This window comes from Lissotriton vulgaris, chromosome 11 (assembly GCF_964263255.1).
Source record: "Lissotriton vulgaris chromosome 11, aLisVul1.2, whole genome shotgun sequence".
In the NCBI taxonomy this organism is placed as follows: domain Eukaryota; kingdom Metazoa; phylum Chordata; class Amphibia; order Caudata; family Salamandridae; genus Lissotriton; species Lissotriton vulgaris.
Window position 1 is genome coordinate 695,827,554 of NC_141699.1, and position 16,507 is coordinate 695,844,060.

The window sequence follows — 16,507 nt, forward strand, 5'->3', positions numbered from 1 at the left end:
GGCATTATTGCATAGTCCTTCATTGTGCACTGCAGGCTGATCGAATGTGATTAGTCTTTCAGTTTGAACCTCTTGGATTGTTGCAAGTTTGGGTATTCTGTTGTTTCTTGGGAGTCCACTGGGCCTACTGTTGATTATAGGCCACATGCTTGTGGTTTTACCAGGTCGATGGACACAACTCTGTTCTCCTTTTTACCAGCAAGGGGCGGTAGTACTACTGATCTTGTTCCGGTGACTGCCAAGACAGGTACTGCTTTTCTGTAAGAAGGCCCAAATTCCTTCTTCACCGCGATCTTTTCTCTGACTAGATCCCCAATCTTTGGAATCCAGACAGGCCTTGCTGGGGCTGTTGCTTGTGGTGCCTCGTCAGTGGTAGATGGCTGTTGCTTTAACTTTATGTTGCTTAAGGATTTTCTTGTTTCATTCAGTTCCTGTAAAACAGCCAAACGATCATTGATGTCAAAGTCTGTTGTTTTTCTTGTACCACTGACATCTGACAATCGAGGTCCTGAATGTTCATTCTAATTCCGAACAATAGTTCGTATGGGCTGAAACCTTTTAGAGAATTTCTTGGCAAGTTATTAAGACTAGTTTGGACACTTATTAAATGTTTGACCCACCCAGCGCCTGAACCTAATACCTTCGCTGTTATAGATTGCTTTATGTCACAGTTTTTTCTTTCTACCACACTATTCCCTTCGGGGTGCGACGGACAAGAATACCGCAACCCAAATCCAATGCTGGCCATGGCCTCCCTATAAGCTCGAGAGCTGAAAGCAGGACCCTGGTCAGAATGGAACGTGGTAATTGCGTATGTGCCGATAAAGACTCGCAAATCTTTTATAACCGTTCTAGCGTCAGCCGAGCGCTGGGGCCACATCCATATGAACCTCGTACAGGAATCCACTGCTACCATGATATATCTATAGTTACCGTCCCTTTGTAGGGGACCACAGTGGTCCAGGTAAACACATGCAAATGGTTTATCCGAGATAAGAAGGGGTGTCTGCGCTGGTCGTTTTACTGTTGATACTTTTATCCTTTGGCAAATCTCGCATTATAATACATACTTTTTAGTTTGTATCCTTAAGCGAGGCCACCAATATCTCTGTTTTAATAATGATATTGTTGCTGAAACGCCAGCGTGTGCAGAGGCAAGCCCTTTGTGTGCCGCTTTGATTAGTCCTAACCTGTGTTCCCTGTTTGGAATTACCCTATCCCCCACTCCAGGGATTCGAGCAAAAGGAACATTATTCGTATCTGTTGAATATTAGTACTTTTCTGGAAAGCCTTTTGAGAGTGTTTTCTTATCATTTTTTACTGACGCACTGACAGCTTGTAGAATATCGCTGTCTATTTTTGTTTGTGACCGAGTTATCGCAGCTACGGAAGCCGTTTGCACAGCTGCCTTCGCGGCTTCATCAGCCAATGAATTCCCTGCAACGTGAACGCCATCACGTTGATGACTCAGTGTATGTATCACGTGAGTCTTTTGTAGTTCTTTCTGTAAAAGAACTACCTGTTCCCAAAGCATGTTATGCTTTATTGTGCCACCTTTTGCATCTTTGAAACCATTTTCCACCCAATTCTGCAAGTATTCATTATAAGATTGTACGCAATAAAAAGAATCGCACACTATTAGTGTGGGGAATTCGCGATCGGTATTTTCTAGCGCCATCTTAAATGCTACTAATTCAGCTCGTTGAGCCGAACAATCTCCTAGAGATTGTGTTTTAGTGACCATTGATCTAAATTTACCTTTGTGCCAGCGACCTTTAACAATCGCGCACGCAGCACTGTAAGCTTGCTTACCCCCAACTGCGGGTTGTGCTGATCCGTCAGTATATATAATACTTCCGTATTCTTCGAGAGGCAGGATTTCAATTGGCAGAGGACATTCATATTCATATTGTAAAAATTCCTGTGTTTTTAAGTTAGGATCAAATTCGTAAACTACGTCTGTTGCAGCAAGAGAATTAACCCACTGAATCCATCTCGGATGCAAAGCTTTAGCATTAGGAATGCTTGCTTTAGTTACCGCTTCTAAAGCCGGTATAGGTGTTACGATTATTATTCGTTTACCTTGTGCTAGGGGCCTTTCTTTTGCTACAGCAGTCTGAACCGCAGTTAGAATTTTCTCAGTTGAACTGAATTTTATTTCAGCCTTTGTGTACAAGTGTGATTTGTAAGCTATTGGTACCTTTTCTCCCTCATTAGAGGTCAGGTACGTGAATCCGCATCTTCCTGGGATGACTCGGATTACAAGATCACGTGTGTTGTCACGTGTATCTAATTTTGTTTTTGCTAACATGTCTGTTTGCAGTGATCTCAAAATTTCTGTGTGTTTTTGAGTCCAATTGATTTGTTTAAAATCAGGTTTAATTAGTTCGTAGAGAGGTTTAACCCTCTCTGCGTAATTTAGAATGTAAGTTCTTCCGAAATTCAGAAAACCTAGAATGGATTGTAAATTCTTCAGCGTTTTTGGAGCTTGGAGTACAGCGCACTTCTCTAAGAAGTTGTCCGCTAGGCTTTTCCCTTCACTTGATAATTCGTACCCTAAGAATAGTACTGTCAGATGGGCAATTCGAGACTTTTTAAAGTTGAATTTGTAACCCTCTGCTGCGAACCCAAGTATAATGGTGTTCACTCTTTTCAAGTGAGTATCCAAGTCGTCGTCTGTGAGATAGATATCATCTACGTAAGATAATGCCTCATCATCATAGATTTGTAGTAACTCTGTTACCCTAGCTGAGAATAGTCCTGGGCTGTTCTTGAACCCCTGTGGGAGTCGACAGAATTTTTTCTGCGACCCAAATGCAGAGAAAGCGGTCAAATATCTGCTTTCCGGTGCAATGTTTTGACAAAAGAACCCATTAGATATGTCTAATGTCGTTTTATATTTTTTCCTAACTATGTTATTCATTAGGGCTGCACTATGCGAGTTTTGTACTGCAAAAGTTTTACAACATGTATTAAGGTGTCTGTAGTCCAAAACTAGACGATATGAATTGTCTGGCTTGGAAACAGGAAACAAAGGATTGTTCATTTGGGAGGTGCATGTTTCAATCACCCCCTGGTACTCAAGTTGATCTAAGATCTCCCTGACCTGTTTTTTAGCTTCTTGCTTTATGGGATACTGCCGTTGGGCAGTTGGTTCACTTTTTAATTGGATTTTGTGAGGAGGAGAGTCCTCATCCCATCCTACATGATTTTTATATAATGCAGGTGCCTGGGCTACAGCCCATTTCCTTGCATATGTATATTTTTTATGAATCGGAATGTGATTCGAGAAGGCAGGCATAATCACTTCTTCGCCACGAGGGCACTCCCTGACAAACTCTGGGGGCCAATCTTTTTCAGCTAACAGAATATCATAGCCTTTTGAGAGTTTATCCCAAAACAGACCTCTAATTTTCCTAGTCTTATCACCCTCCATACGCAATGTTATTTCGTATATTTTATGGGGCTCACTAAGTCTGGTGTCGGCAGTTTCAACCTGAATGTATTCATTCGTGTCCACTGTCTCCAGATGACTCATCAAGATCTTGCGCGCTATACTGATTTCTGCTGCACTGTCCAACATTGTCAATGCCCACTCCCCGTTTTTCAACTGTGTCCTCAGTATTCTCTGCATGGTTGATTACTCTAATACTGGCTACCTTCTTTTTCTGAAATTGAGATTTTTTACTCTGAGCAGGTTCCTTGTCTTTGGACTTGGTGTGCTCTCCTGGGTCTGACCGTCCTCTTCTTTCCGATTTCTGTGGAAAAGATCGAGAGGGACGTGTATCAATACTTTGATATCTATCAGGTTTTTTTCAGATTATCCCTATTTCTAAGGTTGTATCTTTTCTCAGAGGGCTCCCGCTGGGGAGACTGGTGTTCTCGAGTCGGAGTTCTTTCCCTCCGTCGAGGAGACCTTCCTCTGGACTGGAAAACTTTTTCCTTGGGAGTGGATTGTTTATTTCCATCCCAGCTCTTTTTAGGAGTGTTTAAATTATTTTTAATAAATAATTTTTCAGGATTTTCGAGCAGTTGGGGCTTTACCGGTTTCCCACCCAAGCTGTCTCTACCTAATTCTTCATAGCATTTTTCTATGATTCTGGCAAGCTCAATTGGATCTTTTATATCTGTTTCCTTCAACTTCTGGCGAATCGCCACAGATGCTGCTTCTCCTTTAATGTTGGCTAATAATATAGCCGAGACCTGCTTGAAGTCTTTCAGTAATTTCATACCTAGATTTAAAGCGGGCTCTGGACCATATTCAATTTGAATCTGTTTTAGCACTTCTGGTATTACCGCCATAGACGGAACACCGTGTGTTTTTGTGTAAATGGAAGCAAAGACTGTACCCCAAGTGTCACAGTCCTCCACGTGTGGTGCGATTCCCATTGGAAGGCAGATGGTCAAGATTCTGTGTTTCTCTATAGGGGTAGTATCAGGAAATACTGCCTCTATTGAGTGATTTTCTGTGCTAACCAGAAAGGAATTTGTTCCCGTTTTACGGGTGTTTTACCAAGACATGACTGTATGTTCTGTGGTGTGATTTTATTAGTGTTCCCCTGATGAGGGGTCAGCTGTGGTACATTAACAGCTGGCTGGACTGTTGCAGTCCGCATTACATATTGGACTAATTGCCTATGTATTTTAATTAATGTTTTTAGCTGTACTAACAGCTCTTCCTTTGACATTTTTACAATGTCCGGATGTGGTGTGTAGCTGGCTAGAACCGGCCACGTTGCTCCTGGTCTACCTAGTGGACCGAGCCTAGTTATGTGATCATTGTGTTTTAGGGCGCCATTAAACCAGAGCAGGTGCTCTTGAAATTTAAGTGGAATTTCAATCTCCTCGAAAGGAGCGTACTCTTCCGGAGGTTCCTCTATTTTGTAATAGTGAAACTCTTTTGTTGTAGCGTTTGCCGCTGGAAAGTTTATCCATGAATAGAATACCTCTGTCTGCCGATACTCGTGAGCCTCTATCACGAAAATTACTGTACCACCTTGTGGTGTCAGTCCGTTCTCTATAAGTTTTAACGTTATAGATTTTCTTAAGTGGACCGGGATGATAATTGCATCCGGGTCAGTGTGTTCGGGACCTTGCTGAGTCGCATCTACTGCGGCCCCAGTAGTTCCGTTTTCTCCTGGCATTGTATAAATGCAAGGTTTGCAGAGTTGGTCTCCAAGGAGACAAAGATTAGGTGCACAATATTTTGGAACACTGTATCCTTCAACGTTGAATAAACCAGAGCTTTACATAGGAATCTCTTCCTACTAAGGTCGGGCGGATTTTAACCTTTCACCCACTCCAGACGTCTATTGGAGTATTTACGGGAGAAAGGGGTCTGTGAAATATGCACGACTGAGTTACTCTAACGTCTTGCGTTAGTTTATCGCCTTACCAAACGTTGGGCGCCATGTAGTGTAGTTCCTAGTTTCCCACTAGGCCCTGCGCATTGGAATAACATAAACAGTAGTATCGAAGTGGAACTGCGGATATTCCAGGCCTCCACTGACTATGCTAAACTTAATTGGGTGTGTTACCAACTAGCTCAGAGGTCACTGGAAACTTTCTTCTCTGCATGGGAAGTGATCAGCTTCCTTGGCACAGACAAGAAGGGATTCAGCTTTCCAACAACCGTGCAACATGACAACTTTGCTCCTCAGATCAAGAGTCAATCTCTAGGGTCGTGTGAAACAATAGACATGTATTTCACTCAGTCAGGTTAGTGCAGTTTACTTTCACGAGATGTAGAGAATAGAGAGACGGGCGTTTGTCAATAAAGGGTTAACATTTATTGAACAGTCTTTCTTCTCGTACAAGAGAAATGTATTGCCACAATTGCAAGACTTGTTATTATAAAAAGTACGTACAGTAAGATAAGTATTGCAAGATAATACTGTAAAAGCATTGATATGGTTTCTTAGCCATACAATGGTTTAAAAGTAATAAAACATATATACAGTCATATATACCTTAGGCTAAAATACTCAACTGGTGCTTCTAACTAAGCCTACCCCAGTGTGCCTGACCTAAGCCTAACACGTGGAAGGGAAGTAAGTAAGTAGCTTCAAGTTAAGTTGGTTTTGCCAAGGTTTGCTTCAAGAATTCTCATCTAAGGGTTTAGTCAACACCATACCTCAGAATAGAATGATGGAAGTCTGGTATTTCCTTCAGGAGGCACTCGGTATCCCAGTCACCCGCGAGGGCAGACTGGAAACGCTGGAGCTGGATTTCTCAGCAGAAGAAATGCAGCGTCTCTCTTCAGCGCGTCGAGGAAGGAGAAGGGACAGCGTCCGCGGGCAGCTTGGAATCTGCTAGGCTCTTCGCAGAGGGACGGCTGTTCAGCTCCTAAGCTCACCACACCATCGTTCGTGCTTTAGCAGCGATAATGGTATCAGTAGCTTCACCAACAGCAGCGGGGCAGCAGACTGCAGCGACAGGGTGCTAGCTTCAGACAGCTAGTAACAGGCAGGCGACAACAGCCTACACAACAGCCATTGCTTAAGGCAACGTTGGTAATATTTATACCTGACAGGTGCCTGGTTTGACGCAAGTTTGTTGGACATAAGACGTCAATTAAAGATGTCACTAGGAAGTGATAGCTATCAGTTGCTCATTAGAGTTCCATTACTAATCAAAACACAGCAAGCAGGGATTTCCAGGTTTGCTGAGTTTTTATCTTGTTGAAGAACTCGGAGTGTTAATCTAGGAATATCAGATAGTGACTTCTGCTCTGTCATTGCACTAATTGGTCGCAAAGGAAGTGGCAAAGAGCTATGCTGGAATGTGGCTCTGTTCGTGTGAGGCCAGAGATGACTTTCTGAATATCGCACTTGAACGGTTATGCCAATATAGGGAATAAATGGATTTATAGCCGAATAGGGGCATAAGGTTACAGTATCGATCAGGAACCTAGATAAACACGCAACAAGAGTGTTTGTTGCAAACTAAAGAAAAGAAAGAACTTGACCGTTTGGTGTGTGTGACCACATTTGGTCCTGACACGCACAAAATGAGACAAACAATTCTCAAAAATTGGCACCTATTAGACGGGCTGGAATGCCCCTTTCCCCGTCCCATTTTTGCTTACAGAAAGAACAAAAGCATTGGACAACAAATTGTCAGAGCAGATGTGGCATTGCCAAAACCTAAACATGACATCTTGTCTTGCTGGAACATGAAACCAATTGACGGGCATCACAGATGCTGCAATTGTGTAGCGTGTTCCAGCACAATTGAAGGTAATGAATTTGAACATCAGGGGATTAAATGGAAGCATTCTGGCTTCTCTAATTGCAAAACTAAAAACGTCATATATGTCATCCAGTGCCCATGCCAAAAGATCTATATTGGGAAAGCAAACCAGCAAGTAAATTTACGTATAAGTCAGCACAGGTCCCGGATAAGAAAGAAGGTGCTTAATGGGAAAAATCCCATTCAGAATTGGAATTTAAATGGTCGGTACTTTTTACAATTGGTACAGCACAGCGCCCAGCGGACGTCGACAAGGCGTTACTCTAAAAGGAAGCATACCTGATTCTCAAATTTTATAGCACACTCACAGGTCTTAACAGCATGTCTGAATTATCAAGAATCTGACTGATGTTTTCGCCAATAGCTGACTCTGAATAAGACATTGACCCCTTACCAGTCTTGCGCTTAATTCCCCTTACATAAATAAGGTGGACTCCCTTGTTTGATGAATACACTATCCACATTTAGCCTCAAATAATGGCTTCCTTCTTTTTTGTTCGCCTTATCATTGAGTGTTTTTTCAATAGCTGAACACTCATTTGCAACTCGAATAGGCATGCAGTTACCTTCGAAAAACACTTGGCGCGTACATTATAAGGCATGGGACTACATATACCACAATGTCCTGGGACGTCAATCACACTCGACTTAAATCATACCAAGATGGCCCCCACGTTACGTCAGGCATTCGCACAGAAGCCTCACACTGGGGATACCGACTGTCTACTGACAGGTAAGAACTAGCTTCGCTTTGCCGCCCACGCGTCCCAAAAGCAATCGTTCACGGCCCCGGTATTCATGCCGTCTTTCGTCTTTTTATATAGTGCACCACGAATTTCGGAGTAGAATTGAAGTACTCCTCCTACAACGCCTGGGCCACAATGACACACGCCGCCAACCCAGGTAGGCTTTTGTCCGCCCGGACCAACAGCCATATTCATCAACATGAATTGCGCTCGCAAATGGCCTGATTCTGAGAATCTGGCCGTTTGCGAGTGCGATTTTTGCATTTGGGATTCATCATCCCAAATGCAAAAATCGCTATTACCGAAATCGCATATTTGCGAGGAATTGGATTTAAGGAATCTCTAATAGAGATTCCTTAAATCCAATTCATCAACCAATTGGAAATTGCGAATTCGCAATATTTGGTCGCAATTTACCACCAAGTCTGACTTGGTGGTAAATTGCGAAAAAAGAGTAAAAAGCACTTTAGTGCATTTTTTCTTTTGCATGTTACACACACACGTCCTCTGGACATGTGTGTGCGCAACAACTGTTCAAATGTTCATTTGAGGGGTGCTACAGGGTGTCCTTTGGACACCCCTGGCACCCTTCAAATCGCAATCTTATTTGCGATTAGCAAATTGCTAATCGCAAATAAGGAATACTCCCCATTCATTCCTATGGGCCTTTTGGCCCATAGGAATGAATGGGGAGTTTTTCCTTATTTGCGATTAGCAATTTGCTAATCGCAAATAAGGAATCAGTAGGAATCGCAATAAATTTTGCTAATCCTACATGAATCCCGTTTTGCGAGTCCTTAATAGCGAATCGCTATAATTCGCTATTAGGGCCTCGCAAAACGGGAGATTGATGAATCAGGCTGATAATCATTTACACATCGTTTTGCCACATTAAGTGCTGACATTCACTTCGGCTTTTCAGGTCGGAGAACTTTCCGCAAATCATCAATACAGATTGGATTTCATTTCCTTCTGCAGATGCAAGACGCAATGTACGGGGTCCCTTTGTTATTATGCCTGATTCTTATAAAGGTTCTTACCATTATACAGTACTAGCCTGTCCTTTTGTTAAACAGGACTTCAAGATCAGCAACCTTAATCTCCACCCTCTAAGAGGCGCCGGACGGTGCATATAGAGGTAGGTGGCATCTAATGATAATACGCCACCCTTTTTTGTACATGAGAATTTAATTCTGGATTTCTCAAACAGCATATGCTTTATTCATTTTAGAATCAAATCATTGAGGTGCCGCCCCCCCCCCTGTCCACCTTTCAAACCCTAGGAGCCTGATACTCACAGGTACCTTTTTTACAATCTCATGGATTTGAGGAATTCATGTGAGTTTTGGCTTTCAACATTATTCCATTTTATTCTTTACACAGACAACTCACAAAGCCCTGATGAGGGTTCGAAAACCTGCTATTCGAACCTGAAATGCGTCGGCATTCCGCAAGAGCCAATCATAACATTAAGTGTTCCTATGCAAATGATTGAACGCAGCATGTGCTCTTGTTTTCACTTAGCTTTGGTTGTCTCAAAATAGGAATTTATTAGTAAATATTAATGAATTCATGTGTGAATATCCTTTGTTTTGTGTATTTATGTGTTTCACGAATTGTTGTTCTTTATAATTGCTTATGATTTGTGCAGCCATTGTGTTGATTAATTTGGTGTATCTTTTTTCTGTTCCTAAAATTTCCTAAATATAAAAAAATACGAGTAATGGGTATAAATAAAAGTACCTGTACAGGTGTCATTGATTTACACTTGTCATCATTTTTCTAAATAATTTCAATCAATGAGGAGTGGGCAGTTTCTATTGTCTTCCGTAATGCCGAAGAAAGCACGCACTTCTCTCTGTGTCCTTGGGATACTCAATTTTGCAATTGCCTGAATTCTCTCTGGGGTCAGTTTCCTTCCCTCCTTCGATAAGAGGTCACCTAAGTATGTTACTTCTTGTCGACAATATTGCAATTTTGAAAGAGAGACTTTGTGGCGCAGATCACACAGATAACGCAACAACGACAATGTGGCTTCTTTACAAATATCCTCAGTATCTGCAGCTATTAGCAAATCGTCGACGTATTGAATAAGGGTAGCGCCGTCAGGTAAAACAATCGTGTCAAGCTGTGTTTTTAAAGCCTGACTGTATATTGATGGACTTTCACAGTAGCCCTGAGGGGCGCATTTAAAGCGGAAACTTCGGCCTCCTAAACTGAAGCCAAAAATATCCCTGCTCTCCTCGGCAATCGGGATGCTGAAGAAAGCATTCTTCAAGTCAATTACTGAGAACCAAGTGGCTGAAGCTGGAATCATAGTCAATAGGGCAGTGATGTCAGGGACAACGGGAAACTGTGGCACAACTATTTTATTGACCTCCCTAAGATCAATCACAAACCTGTAAACAGGTGGCTGGGAAGGATCAGTACGCTTCAAAACCGTCAGAAGAGGACTATTACAAACGTTGCCTCTTGTCTCTTCAACAACATCTTTCTCAATCAAATCATAAATAATTGCTAACAACGCCTTTTCACCTTCACTAGAGATCTTGTATTGGGGAATGCGCGGCATTCTAACATTGGCTATCAGTGTTACAACATATGGCGCTATTTCCAAAAGACCCACATCATTGGGTCCAGTAGCCCAAAGAATATCCGGAAGAGAAGACAATTCTGTCGGGAGTTTATCCTTTGACAAATACATTGGAGAAACCACTTTCTTACCCAGTGTAAGTTGTACTCCTGAAGGAGAACAGTACAAAGTCGCATATAGTCTTTTCAACAGATCTAATCCCAACAAGTTTTCACCACAACCTGTTGTAAGAATGAGGGGTGCTTCGAATTCACAAGGTCCAACAGAAAGAGACATAGGACTAGAAATCGGGTTCCTAACCGGGGCGCCAGAAAACCCTACTGAAACATTCATTTCGCCAGACAAAGGTGCGCCAGGGAGTTTTGAGTGCATAATAGAACTCTTTGTAGCACCAGTATCCAACAGAAAAGGCTCTGACACACCTGATGTAATTACCTCAACATAAGGCCCACTCTGATCTACTGGAACTGAAACAACTCCCTCTCTTTGTCCATGGCTGTCCTAGCAATCATTACCTTCCATATTCTCATCTTCTGCATAGTAGTCATCAGCATAGTACTGAGCCGTCCTAGCAAACCCGTTATTCTGCTGGTCGAAACTATTCATAGAGTTCTGAGGCGGGAAGGAACGAGCGTTCTGGAGGAAGTTTCCCCGTCCCCTACCTCTAGGAGCTTGTTGAACACCTCGACCTCTTGCACCAGAAGTACCATTTGTACGCTGTAACAAAACCAGACAACTACTCTTGAAATGACCCTCTTCTTTGCAATACGCACACTGATTGGGACCATACGGTAAACGTTGCTGAGAAAACTTGTTTCTTTGCGAGTTCCTCGAAAATTGCTGAGGTTGCTGATAGTCACGCTGGCTATTATTACGAGGTGGATAAGCTTGCGGCAGGAGGACTTTAGTTTTCAATTCGTTAGTCTTTTTATCCGCTTTCTCTAACTCATCTTTACGCCTATTCTCATAGTACTGGGCCGTGGCTAAAATCTGTGCTGACGTGGAAACAGCCCAAGCACTCTCAGAATCCTTCAACTTATTACATAATTCAGGAAGCAAATTATGTACAAATTTGTCCACAAACAATCTTTGGCCACCCTCCGTAGACATATCCGGACCACTATGATCTACAAAAGTCTCCTCGAACCTCGTGAAAAAGTCAGACACAGTCTCATCTTTCTTCTGTTTGCATGCAGACAACTTGTCCCAATTAACACGCAATTCGGGCATTAAAGTCTTCATGTACGTAATAATCCTACCAGGAAGTTCTGCTACTAAGGGCTCGGGTTTAGCACCTCCAACTTGTCTAGCATCAGCAGCGGCAATATTTACCCATGTGTCACCTAACTCTTGGTCATGATCCGCATGACAAATCTTTCCCCATAAAGGCTGTGGAACAACATTCCCAAACAACATGTCTACATCGGCTAAATTCATGATACAGGAGCCTGCAATCTGTGATAATTCTTTGTAATATCCTGCAGGATTCTTACGGGGATCAAGCAATGTCTGCTTAAGAGCCAAAACTTCAGCTCGCTTCCATGGGACATGTACCCACACATGCTGAAAATGTGGCAGAACGGCAGGAACAGCATTTGCGTCCCCTTCGCTCCAAACTGGGGGAACCTCTCTCATGGGGTATTGTCTTGCCTTCTTCTTAACCTCAGAGTCAAACAACGACTGGGAAACACCCTCACTCCTAAACGACAACAATGTTGCAACTGCTTTCTCAACATCAAAACCTACAATTGTGCCTTTTGCAAACTCGAACCGCACACGGTATAACTCAGACATATTGCGTTCCGAATTGTCTTCCTCTAATTCTTTGCAAAGGAAAACACACATTTTCTCAAAAACGTATCTCTGTTTCGATGCTTCCCACTGATGGAAGACATCCGTAATAGATTCTAAATCATATCGTATCGGGTCTGTAACCCATTTATGTGCCAAACGATCCAATATCTCTTTCTCTCTAGAGTCAGGCAACTGACTGCGTGACTGTCTACGCTCTGTAGCAGGGGACATACCCAATTGTCCCAACCAAGGAGAAAAGAAACCAGAAAAGGCAGCAGTCATTCGCTGTCTGATAGAAGGAGGAGAAGAGAGAATAAGGGAAGAATCCAGAATCGGAGCAGGAGGAGCATTAGGAACAGACGTAGAAGTAGCAGGCAAAGGCAAAGTTGGCGGCCCCTGAGGAGGCTGCGCCAAAGGGACGGCAACCAAAGGAAGAGGAGTTGGTTGTGGAGGAATCACAGGAGATATAACAATCGGAGGTTGTACAGCCACCACTGGTGGCGGAGGCGCCGTAGCATTCTGTGCATAAGGGGGTAGTGAACTCAGGAGGTGTGACATTAACGGATCTTTCCCAAGATCGTTCCTTGCTTCCTGTTCTTTAGTTGGCAAAGCTGAGTAGCACCTATCTACCGCTAATTTCTTTACTCGTTTCATCTGTTCACTTTCTTGTTCTTCTTCATTATCCCTAAATGCAACAGCAGCTTATACCATTGACATACCTCGTTCTCATTTATTTTTCTTCGCTAATTTCATTTCTCTCTGTTTGGCTTCTTTGCGCCATAGGCGAAAGGGGTCAAACATCGCCGGCCGGGCTTTCTTCTTGAAAAGTTTAACCTCTAGATCATCCAAAATTTCTGTATCAAAGCTACCATATTGTGGCCATTTTAAAACACCATCCTTTCTGGTGTATCGGATCCATACTCCGTTATATGTGATAGGGCCTACGCCATGCTTCACATAGAGCTCATATGTTGGAGTTCCAATCGGTGGAACCGGACACGAGTCCTCCAATCGGGAGTCCCTACTACAACCAAGACAAAACAAATTCCCAAGTCTGCTAAGACCAGGCATCTTCGTTCTCTAGTCTAGCTTCAAACTTCAAAGGATTATCGAATACGATAGTCTCGTGAATACACGAGTCCTTCGGCTTTGGCACTTGCAAGTTCCAAATCAAAGCGATCCCAAAGGGATACCAAACTAAGAACTAAACTAAGGACTGGGAGACGCTCCACTTATACTTAACTGAGGTATCGATGAGGTCACCAGAAGACTCGTCTATCGTTTCGCTCTACCAATCATCAAGGGTCCAAAACAGGGCGATAGTCAGGGCAGCAGTCCTTTGTAGCCGTCGGGACGCGGGGAACCTCGCAGCAAAGACCTTCGGACCACGTCGACATGCAGGGGTCGCTGAAGTAGTTGGCCGTCCTCCGGAATTTTCACACGAAGCTCCTCACGAACCTCTGGCGTGAACGGTACCGCTGATACCGCCCCACATTGGGCACCAACTGAGGTACCGGGTTTTTATGGACCCGGCGGTACCAGGGAGAACACCCAAAGACCTCGAGTCCTTCCTGTTTCAGACTACAGAAACACAGAGTCTTCTAGGTGAAGTCAAAGATCGTATTTATTGGCTGCAACCAGTAACAGGTATCCTAGAAGTACAACAGCATGTATGTTCTCAGGAGACTGCTCGTTTTTACAGAACCAGTCTTCTCTCTTTATACTAAATAATGAGCTTCAGGCAAACATTCCTTGTTTTACGGTCAACCATACAAATATTTCTACTACAAAGAAAAAGCAAAGTCATGATGACAAGCCCACATTTCAGTTTGTCCAGTTCGTGATAGATTACCCGGCAAGGTCCAGAACTTTCATCAGATATCGACGGACCCCTAATAAAAACGGGCACCTCCTCCTCGTAAAACAGGTCATAAAGAAGAAACAGGGACAGGTGTGTGTGAGATTAGGCATAGCTTGAGTGCGATGAACGGTTTATGACATGTTGTGCCTTGATACTAATCTCATTCGGCCACTGGGATGGGAACTGCCCGAACAGGTTTGGCTTGAGGCAGTGGAGTCTGCTCGCCCAGGTCACAGAAGAGTCAGCAAAGGTATACGTGTCCTTCAGATCGAATTCGGCCTTAGTTATTCGACTATGTGAGGGTAATCACAAAATGGCTGCCGGTCACAAAATGGAACCCGAGGGTTCAAGACGAAAACTACGATTTCAGGGTGATTTTGTCACTCGATCATGACGAAAATGCTTATGTATAGTATTTAAGCTATTTTCGATCTGCTAGTACCAAAATCGTCATGATACAATGATATTTATGACACGAGTGCAGAGCTTCGGTCCCACACAATAGCAGAGTCCAGAATTTTCAGTCCCACACCCCACTCCCCTCAGCTCTATCCAAGTCCACTACACTCCAATCTACCCCACTCCACTCCAATCTGCCACACTCATTATCAATCTACCCACTCCAATCCAACTTACCTCACTACAATATACCCCACTTTAGACCACTACAATCTACCCCATTCTACCCCACTCTATCCCAATCTACCCCACCACTGCAGCCCAATCTAACCGTGAGAAGCTGGCCTGGTATAGGATGTCCACTAATAGCACAAACACTAATCAAGACTGATTTGCATATGGCCAGGTCTAAACTGGGGTGGCGTGGTGAGCAAAAGAATTATGGATTTAACACAGTTCTCTGGACTTTGGGTGAATATTTTGATTTGTTTTGCATTCCGTCCATCAATTGTGTGTCTTTTGCCACTAATGTAAGTGGGCACCTTGCACAAGTCCAAATAACCCTTATGGTGATTTAAGAGGTCTTAGACAACCTTAGAAATCTCTCTAAGTGGTAGCTGTGGAGATTCAGGCTTAGTCCAGAAGGAGCGTAAAGCAGCGTGTTTTAGCAGAATGCAATCTTATAGTATAGATCAACTGAAAAATAACCAACCAAGTATTTATAAAAATATGTATTTATTATATAATGCTCTTTAGTATGTTCCAATATCTCCAACACGAGGATAAGCACATTGAAAACAATACTTCAACAAAGAAACACAGTAAATAGCACGAAATACACGGTGGCCCGGGGGGGGGGGGGACCAAATCATATACTAAGAAAGAGATATAAGAACCACAACTCAAGTCAAGACAGCGTTGAGAGAACGAAGAAGTGCTGGGACCCCAAGGAACCATCCAATGTGAGTAGATGGGACCCCACAGAGAGTGTGTGCAGTGGGGGAACACCACCGCGTGCCCCGTAAACTCTATGTACAAGTCGCAGTTGGATTTTTAAAGATTAAGGACCCTTTCCAGGGGACCCTGAAGAAACCCCGTGGAAGACAGAAGGTTGGAGAGCCACCCCACCCATGGATACCCTAGTACCCAGGTGGCCTACACCAGGGAAGTCAGGTGCATACGTATGTAGTGGTGCCGGACCCAATGGACGACTTCAAGAAAGTGCTGCTGCTGGAAGAGGAGAAAGTGTTCGTGGGAATCCAAATGTGAATTCTTGAAGAGGAGTACCTGAAGGCAGAGGAGGCAGAGTCTATGCCACTCAGGAGTGACCAGGAGACTTGGAAGATGAATGCCCTCCTATGTCGGGTGCTTCAGGAAGGATGACAATGAAGTTGACTCTGCAGCTGTGAGCACTAGTCGATGCTGAGGAACACCAGTAACCAACAAAGAACAAGTGCCTATACTGAAAGTACTTTCAGAGGGATTTAACCACCAGAAAAGAGGATTCTTCAGAACTGGGGTGTGCTTATAAATTGCTTTTTATTTTTAATGCCTAGGTCAAAGAAAGAGAGGGGTATATTTGTCTTAATCATATACAGTTGAACAGAAAATACAGTTTTTTTACACACCAGAAAAAATTATTATGGACACAAAAACAGTGAAAATGTTAAAATCCAACAAGCATATCAAGTTCATTCATATCACAATCATCCTTCACCATTCATACAACACACATCTACAAATACTCAACACGGTTAAATACGAATATGTAACCGAGCAGAGTATTGGGTCTGCTACAATATGTACAATTATATATACAATTTTTACAGTGATTATGCAAGTATAAATCAAATAAATCAACAA